Source organism: Etheostoma spectabile, unplaced genomic scaffold, assembly GCF_008692095.1.
Source record: "Etheostoma spectabile isolate EspeVRDwgs_2016 unplaced genomic scaffold, UIUC_Espe_1.0 scaffold270, whole genome shotgun sequence".
Classification (NCBI taxonomy): Eukaryota; Metazoa; Chordata; class Actinopteri; order Perciformes; family Percidae; genus Etheostoma; species Etheostoma spectabile.
This window is the reverse complement of record NW_022605574.1, coordinates 406,325-415,758: the sequence shown is the minus strand read 5'-3', so window position 1 is coordinate 415,758 and position 9,434 is coordinate 406,325. Positions and strand designations below refer to the sequence as shown.

Genomic DNA, 9,434 nt, shown 5'->3' with positions numbered 1-9,434 from the left:
TTGGGGAAAAAAAACTATCCATGCTGTTTTGAGGGAGATACAGGTTTCAGATTGTCCTGACTTCAGTCTCCGGGTGAGCTGTTTGTCTGCACGGCTTTCTACGTCACTAGCCGAGATGAGGTGGCTAAGCATAGAATGCTAGCGCTAGCACACTAGCTCGTTCTCAGTGGCAAAACACTGCTGCAACACACACTAGTTGACCTTCCTGTCCATGTTCTGCAGGTATTCCACAAGTGGCCCTGGTCTAGAAGAAGACTCCCAGCTAATCCTACCTTGTAAATGTAAATGTAAATGTAAATGTGCTGTATTTATATAGCGCTTTTCCAGTCTTAACAACTGCTCAAAGCGCTTTTACATCTACAGGAAACATTCACCATTCACACACATTCGTACACTGTGGCCGGGGCTGCCGTACAAGGTGCCACCTGCTCATCAGATAAACATTCATACACATTCACACTCCGATGCGCAGCACCGGGGGCAACTCGGGGTTCAGTGTCTTGCCCAAGGACACTTCGACAATGACTGCAGGGGCGAGGATCGAACCACCAACCTTCCAATTTGCAGGCAACCGCTCTACCACTGAGCCACAGCCGCCCACTGTACTGACCAAAGTTGGAGAAAGAGTTATCTAGCTGATGGGATCTTACCGAGCTACTGAGCATGGGGGACTCCCAACAAAGATAGTATAGAAATGGGATGTCTCACTCTGGAGCTAAAACACGTGAGACGTCTCACTCTGGAGCTAAAACAGAGACCTAAACACACATGGTGAAAAGAGGATCTGCAGCAATGTGCAGTACAACAAAAATATGGTGTTTTTTGAAAGAGAAACCATGTAAACCTAGTCTGGTACAACCTCAAAATACAGTTATGAACTTGAAAATGAGCATAGTTTGCGTGCTTTAAATGTGTTAAATGTTTGAGGTAGTGTAATTCTTTGACGAACCATTTGATTAATTTATAAAATAGTTGGAGTCTGTTGCTGAAACACATAAAGCTGAAGCAAAGTACTTATACTGTAAATGTACTTCCATCGATCCAGACTAAATGCTTGTTAACTCCTGCTGGTGTTCTTGACGTAGCCACTGGCTTTACATCTGTAGGTGGTCCCTGGTTGCGAGACTATGGCGGCCCACTGCTCCTAATTAGTATGGAACGGTTAAATACAGAGGATACTGGGTACTTGACAAGTACTAAATGCTGGGGGGTCTGGATCTACAGAAGTGCATTTCCAGGTTAATTGCCTGTCCTTCCGCTCTTTGTTTGTTGCCGTTCTCAAAATCCATTCGCCTCTGGGAAACAACAACAAACTTCAAACTAGCAACCTACACGCTGAAAATGGCACATTTTAATAAAAATGTGGATGGCGCAACAAGGCCGGCCTGCTTGGTTCTGTCAGGGAACGATTGTAAAGATTTACAAAAAATATGTTTACGACTTTTCGTCTTTAACTGGTACGTTTTTGGGATCGATGGGTGGGATTGCTGTGGACGAAGTACACACGGTGACACACTGGTAGAAGCAAATTAACCATGCCAATTTAAATAGCTCACGTTATTGTATTGTAAACTTCATTTAATAATGTATGTGGTGTTTTACTTTGCGGGGAGTTCCAGCAAAACAAAGTTCCTAGACTACAGTATGTAGACAACACACTACTGCACGAAGTGCAACCTGCACAATTGGTTTATTTACAATTAGCACACATATTAGCATATTATTATTTAAGCATTTGCACATTTCGGTTTTCCCATCCTGTATGTATTCAAATATTTGTTCTTTTATTTTATTCCTATTATTATTTCAGGTATATTGTATGTATATTTTTCCTAGTATCTCATTTATATTTATATTTTGTGTTGTGCGACTGATTTAAATGTGCTGCTGTAACAACGTAATTTCCCATTTTTCTTGGGATCAATATCTATCTATCTATCTCTATCTATCTCTATTCTCTATCTATCTATATATCTATCTATCTGTATATCTATCTGTATCTATCTCTCTATCTCTCTATATCTATCTATCTGTATATATATCTGTCTATCTATCTCTATCTATCTCTCTATATCTATCTATCTATCTGTATATCTATCTATCTCTCTATCTATATATCTATCTGTATCTATCTCTCTATATCTATCTATCTATCTATCTATCTATCTATCTATCTATCTATCTATCTATCCATGTTACACAGCCACTGTCGTTGCGTCCAGAGCTTATCTCGGCCCAAGATGATTGCGATTGCTTTAGAGAAATACAAACAACCCAGTGCCTTTCTTTCCCTCTCCTATCCTAGACTGTATCTGAGGTGTAGCCAGACATTACTCCACAGCGCCGTGGAGAAACGTCTGGCAATGCTACAACTATAAAGTTGGTCCCTTTGCTCCAGACTATGGCTGCCCACTGCTCCTAATTAGTAAGGATGGGCTTAATGCAGAGGATACATTCCTTGTACGTCTAAATGTACTTGGCAAATACAAGCAATATCATTTTATCATTCTATCAATAATATATATGGCTATGTTTGGGTGTGTTTGACAGGAGTAACCCTTTAGCCTGTTCAGCTACAGCAAACCAAACCGCTGCTTTGCCATCAATTTTTGGGTTTAGATTACCAAAGAGTCCTGGGAGACCACTGAGGAGATCGACTTGTGTCTTTCTCCTGTCAGCAAACTGTAACTCTCCATCATGGTGGAGCGGAGCATCGGCCACAGGGGAGCACGCTGGTCAATGAAGACTTGAGTCACATGTTAGTGTCTTTAGATGGCTTTACAAGGATTTGGTAGCTAATTACAAAAAAGCAGCCCATGGAATGGAGATATCTATTGCGCCATGCAATAAGTAACTTGATTGTATCGAATTTAGCGAATTGAATCCTTACTATTGGACCTATGTGTTTACCTTTTTCATTACCATTAAATACCTGGTTTGTGTTTCATGTTTTGCTAAAGTTCATATTCAGATCTCCCAGAACCATCTCGATTTTTCTCTGTCCTTTTAGTCATTAGCCATTTTGTAGAAAATACCAAGCAAAGGCCCAGGTTTTATTCAAACCCCGGCCCTTTGCTGCATGTAATCCTCTCTCTCTCGCTCTCTCTCTCTCTCGCTCGCTCTCTCTCTCTCTCTAAGCGATAATACAACTACATTAAAAGGTATAATCAAACTGTATTTGTATTGTGGGTCAATTCACATGTAGAGCTATTTTTAACACGGAGCCGTGTCAGCGGCACAGCTCACGTGATCCAAACATTTCCAGTAACCGTTAACTCCAGAGCGATGTGGACAATTGTGTCGTTTAACCCCGTTAAATGTCCCATGGCATGAAAATGTCACATTATGACCCCCCCAGCCTGCCTATGGTCCCCCAGTGGCTAGAACTGGTGATAGGTGTAAACCGAGTCCTGGGTATCCTGCTCTGCTCTCTGAGAAAATGAAAGCTCAGATGGGCCGATTTGGAATCTCATAAGGGGCAAGATTACGGTGAGGATTAGTCTAAAAGAACGTCCCAGAGTTTGATAATTCTGTATATATTTAGTTAACGAGAGGCATTTCAAGATTAGATATTGTGGGGAGATCATATGTCTTTAAGCTGTAGATTCAGTATGATTCCAGGTTGTTTTTTTGAAAAAAGGAGATTATCTAGATTAAATACGATGACTCTTCTCTAAGAAATGGGCATTTAGTACAATCAGAAACCACTGATCTGTTCGTTTAATTCTAATATGGTTATTTCATCTCGAGAGTACATCTTTCTTCTTTTACCAGTGCTGTATATTACATTATATCCTCTTCCCCTATAAAGCCATAATACCAGTATCTGTACGGCATCTTGGCAGCGCTGTCTCTGCTCTGCTCTGCTCTGACAGTGAGACATTCATCAGGGTCGGGGAAATATTGTTTGACTAACAATAACAGTGTTTTTATTGATTTTCTGTCGCAGTGAGTTGCTGCTTATGAGAAACAGTGCCCAATGAACACACACACACACACACACACACACACACACACACACACTCACAAAGACTGTACACACACATTATAGAACGCAAAGCTCTGTAGTGCTTTGGTTCTTATGCTACTTTTCTAATTTTTATGAACTGCGGCGATAAAATATGGCCGAGCTCAGGTAAACCCACTGCCGACTGAATGTTTGATAGGTCTGAATTATCTCTGGGTGTTATCCTAAGGAACATCACATAGAAGCTTCTACCTGTATGTGCTGAATTGGATGAATTTAAGGAAGTGAATTCTCTGCAGTTTTAGTGTCCTCCAGTCCATTTAACTACAAGGTGATGATTAAAATATTGTTTTGGGGCAAACTACAGTATTGGAGGGGAGGGAGAGAATATCTGGAGAAGTCCTTACTTGTGTTTTCAAGATGTAACTCTTATCTGAATCCCTTAAAAGATAAGAATATATACAGTATACAATTTTAAAAGTTGTGAATCAGCTGTTTCATTGAAGTTCTTTGTGCTGCAAAGATTAATGGAATAATCGCTTAGTTGTCAACCATTAATATGTTTGCCGAGTATTTTTAATATCAGTTTAAGTCATTTCCTTTAAGGTAAAAAAGGAAAAATCTCTGATTTCTGCTTGTTAAATGTAAATAGTTTCTTAGTCTCAGAGAACGAGACGTTCAGGCGGCGAAACGTTGGCGTCAAAACAGGTGTTTTCCAAAAAAGTGTTTTCCAAATGTCTCTGGTTTAGGGCTCAATTACTTTTTAATGTTTATGTAGAGCTTGATTAAACAATTCAATCGATTAGTTGTTAACTCAAAAATTATTGCAATCTTTTTTTTTTCTTGGGTCATTTTTATGAATTCAAGTTCCTTTTAAATGTGAATATGTTCTAGTCTCTTCTCTCCTCTGTGACAGTAAACTGAATATATTTGAGTTGTGGACAAAACAAGACATTTGAGGACATCCTCTTGGGCTTTTTGGGAAACACTGATCCACATTTTTCATCATTTTCTGACATTTTGTAGACCAACATCTCATCCATTCATCCAGAAAATAACAATGAAAATAATCGTCAGTTAAATTTATTTATAGTATAAAATCATCACGAGTTACCTTGAGACGGAGTAGATCAGATAGAGTAGATCTAGACCACACTCTGTAATTGATAAAGTCCCAACAATTCTAGTAATTCCCCAGTTACAGCCTAAGTTCTTCTTTCCTTAAATAAGAACTATTTGAAAAGATAAAAACAGGATGATTCAGACACCACATGTACTATTTACGTTTCAAATAGAAGAATGAAATGATTTAAACTTCCATTTAGCGGGTGTCCCCACTGTTTTGGATGACCGGGGAGAATACTGTTAGAACTTGGATGTTGAATTTATTTTCCAGTCCAAGTGACCTTGGATCATTGTTGAAGCCCAATGGTGCGACGTGGCTCTTAATATCAAGGAGTTGTGTTTTTCCTTGGTCCCTCTGCAGAGACTAGCCTAGACCAAAACAGGAAGCTGTTCTTATTTTAATCTGCACACATTTTGACATTTTACCAATGACTGCTGATTTCTTCTCTTCTTATTCCACGGTTTCTCAGAGGGAACTTTCTGCCTTTTCAGCCTGGTTGAACCGTAATACAGTGTTTGGTTCTCCATGTGCATAACAAAAAAAAACCATCTTACGTGGGAAAATATTTGTGTAGAAGTCTGATATATTTTATCAATGACTCTATTTTGGTCTAAGGCATATGGCTGTTTTATCTTGTTTATAAAGAAATTTGGGGACAATGAGCATACCTGTAAAAACAGGTTTATAAAGAAGACTTTAACTTAAAACCATCAAAGAGGACTCAGACATTTAGAGTCGTCTTCTTAACATCTGACTGGACCCAAATTGTGCGTGAGTGTGCGTGTGTGTGTGTGTGTGTGCGTGTGCGTGTGTGTGTGTGTGTGTGTGTTTGTGGTAATACTATTTATTTGTTCTTAGTGTTTTTCCCCCTGTGTTCCACACAGGCGTCCTGAGGTCCAGCCCCATCCTCGTCCACTGGGGGTCTTTTTGTTGCAACAGAGTTCAGTTCCACAACAGATTACCATTCATCACACACTCCTTTGCTCAAGGTAAGCTGCAGTTTGTGTCTCCAGGTGACATTTTTGCTTCCTGTCTAACATTATTCCCTGGACATGCTCCTTGGTTTGAACTGGCTTTCACAAAAATATAAAAGTATTTTTCTCTAATCCTCAGGATAGGGCTGGGTATCGATACCGTTGTCAAAATCCACTTTAACAACAAAAAATAACATTAGCATTTTGTTATAGTAGTTAAGTCTCTCAAAATGCAACAACACACATGTGGAATTCATTTTTTTGGATTTAACAAATGAAGAAAAAAACTTGGTAGCATCTTCCCAACTTGAATTCTAAAAATGAGGTTGGCAAAAATGAATGAATGAACAATTTGATAAAATGTCTTCTTAAATTAAAATTCCATTGAGAATGGGTTTTTGCCTTTAACCTATCCCAAGCTCAACTGTCTCTCTCACTTTACCATGTAATTATTATCCTCTATGTCACATGTCAGCGATGGGGTTGTTTACGTCAGACTTGACTTATTGTCCCTATCAATTCATCTCACAGAGGCTGATGCACTGTCTGCCGCCCGTCTGGCTGCACATAGCAGACACCTATGAGAAAACCACAAAAAAACATCCATCTTGCCTGACTTCTCAGTGTCTCCTGGTGGCCTCCACTCCTATTAAACCTAATGAGAACACTTCAGCAGTTGCCCACAAATGAACATCACAATGCCATTCCTTTTACGGGACAGCGTGGGCGGGAGAATTTGGCTCGTACCACCTGTGTCACTCAGGGGTTTATTCACCATCACCATGATTTTCCAGGGCTGTCAGTGGGTGTGCGCCTCTGAAATGGTCATGGCCTGAGGAAAGGGTCCCTTCTCGAGGCTTTCAGGATGTCACTGTCATGCCCACAGCTGCCGTCCACCACCTACAACACTCCCCAGAAACATAAATTGCATAAACATTTTGAAAATAAAGGTGCCTCAATGGAGATATTTGTCCCATAAGGATATCAGGATGTTTGGAATTCAGACCAGCGTGAGAAGAAAAAAAGAAAAAGAAAAAAGGATTTGAAAAGGATCCGTATCCGTAATTTCTATCTACATTGCCTGCAATTCTCCCCATGGTTGCATCAGAGATGCAACCATGGGGATACATGATAACAATAATAATATCTATGCAGCTAAAAATCAGTGCTTCCTTAAATTGTTTTGCACTGAGATTTTTTTTCTTCTCCTATTTCAGCAAAAGAAAATGACAGCTTGGGAAAGGAGTGATGACTCCCCGCTGGCTGCTGCCTTTACTGTTGTATCTAACCTTTATGTAAAGCAGTGAGGAATTTCTGTGGAAAACAAGATTGGTTATGTCAGGCACACAACCCCACATTGAGTCGTTGCTTGTAGAGACGCTGATTGGCATTCTCAGCAGTGCATGCGTGTCCTGCTATTTCATCTTGTATAAAGTACCAGAGGTTTCAACTTTTTCACAACGCTCGCTCTTTTTCTCCTGACGTGCATTCAGCCGCCGTCACTTTGCGCCGCAGAAAATAACAGTGGATCTCTCCCCCCCCCCCCAAGCAGAAGTTTTATTGCCTGGTGAACTCGGTCGGAATTTCAGAAAATCTTCATATTTACACTCTAGTTGCATTGCTTTCCCTTTTGCTTTTCGTATTATGACATTGGCCACCGACAGTGACAGTGACATTTTTGAAATTGCAGCTCGCATCCATTTTTATCTCGGTTTATTTATAGCAAGAGTCTGTTCTGTGCCACTCTTGTAAATTACAGTAAGATTATATATTGTTTCCTTCCATACTGCTTAACACCCCCTGCCCAACTAACTTCAACATTTGTCCAAATATGTGTTCTTTCTACATGCTAAATCCTTTTGTTAAAGGAGGATTCCGGTTGATTTCAACACGTAGCTCTGTTGTTTGAAAATGTGGAAGTCTGCCTACATCGTGTTATCCTCCTGCTAGAGTTAGCACCCAACAGGCTTAAACAGGGCAAGTTTTAAATGTGTTTTTAGCCACTTAACATGTTCAAAATGTCGTTAAAAGTGAAGTGATTTCTTTTGAGTGAGCACAGTGAATCTGACTGCTGTAGATTTGAAAGAAATGCATGAAGTAATTCAGCTGTGTTTAGTTCCTGTGTTGTCTACAAACTACAACACCGAAAAGAGATACAAACATATTAAAAAAGAAAAATAAGCATATGCTTATATTTGAAAGTAAGTTCTGTAGTACAACTAGCAGGAGGCAAGTTATAATTGAGGTAAATCTGGAGACACTACCTTATTTAATCATAAAGTTGAGCCTACATATTTAAGTTTTATCTCTTTTCTGTGTTGTAGTTTGTAGACGGTCCCTAAGCTCTCTAACTCGTCTCAACACCAGAACTAAACACAGCTGAATTAACACAACTTTCATACATTTCTTTCACATCTACAGCAGTCAGATTCACTGTGTTCACTCAGAAGGAATCACTTCACATGGGTAAGCACTTTTAATGACATTTTGAACATGTTAAGAGGCTAAAAACACATTTAAAGCTTGCCCTGTTTAAGTCTGCTGGGTGCAAACTCTAGCAGGATTATAACACGGTGTAGGCAGCACCGATTGGTATACTGTTATCAGAGACATCACTTGTAGTTTGTGGTCTCCATTGTTTTCCTGATTAAAGAGGAAGCATTCCTCAAAAAAACCCAAAAAAAACGTGGCGTATGAGTAGTTTGGGTCTTGAATTTTGGTAGTGGTTTTGTTGTAGGAATGATACGTGAAACAACATCTGATTCAAAATCAGGGTGTGGTGTTTGGTGCATAAAAATAAAACCATTTGAAATATTATTTAAAAGATATGTGACATAGGCGTATTTCACATATCTACCCATACAGTATATATTTCTAGTATTTGAAACAAGGTAACCAAGGCAATTTTTTTTCCACAAAAATTGTAGGGTCCATGGTAGAACTTCAGACAATACCACAAAGTAATGAAATACGTGTAGCAGGGCACCTTTAATGATTATACTGATCTCCCAAACTGCATATCTCATCAACATTCTCGTATACTTGGCACACATGTGCCGGGGTAAACAGGAGGCAGCATGTATACTCTATCGTGAACCAATCAGGCGGCAAAACGTTCGGCGTCTGTATCGGTGTTTCTCTGTTTGCTGCTGTTGACACAACCCCTAGACTCTGGTCTGGCTAGTCCACACAGCATTCCCGGATGGGAGAAAAACGTGCTCTGGTTTTTTGGCATTTCTTTAAACCAATCACAATCGTCTTGGGCAGCACTAAGCTCCGGAAAAAGTAGTTTTAGTCCTGGAACAGAAAACAATTGGACAGATAGTCTAGCTAGCTGTCTGGATTTACCCTGCAGAGACCTGAGGAC

At 39.8% G+C, this 9,434-nt stretch overlaps 1 protein-coding gene across 1 annotated transcript in view; it reads left to right on the top strand.

Moving 5' to 3' along the window:
* Positions 1-9,434, top strand: part of LOC116685771 (multiple epidermal growth factor-like domains protein 11) — a 166,581-nt gene that overhangs the window by 32,410 nt on the left and 124,737 nt on the right. The window contains 1 exon segment of the mRNA XM_032510698.1: positions 5,978-6,082. The gene's annotated coding sequence lies outside the window, so the exon portion shown is untranslated.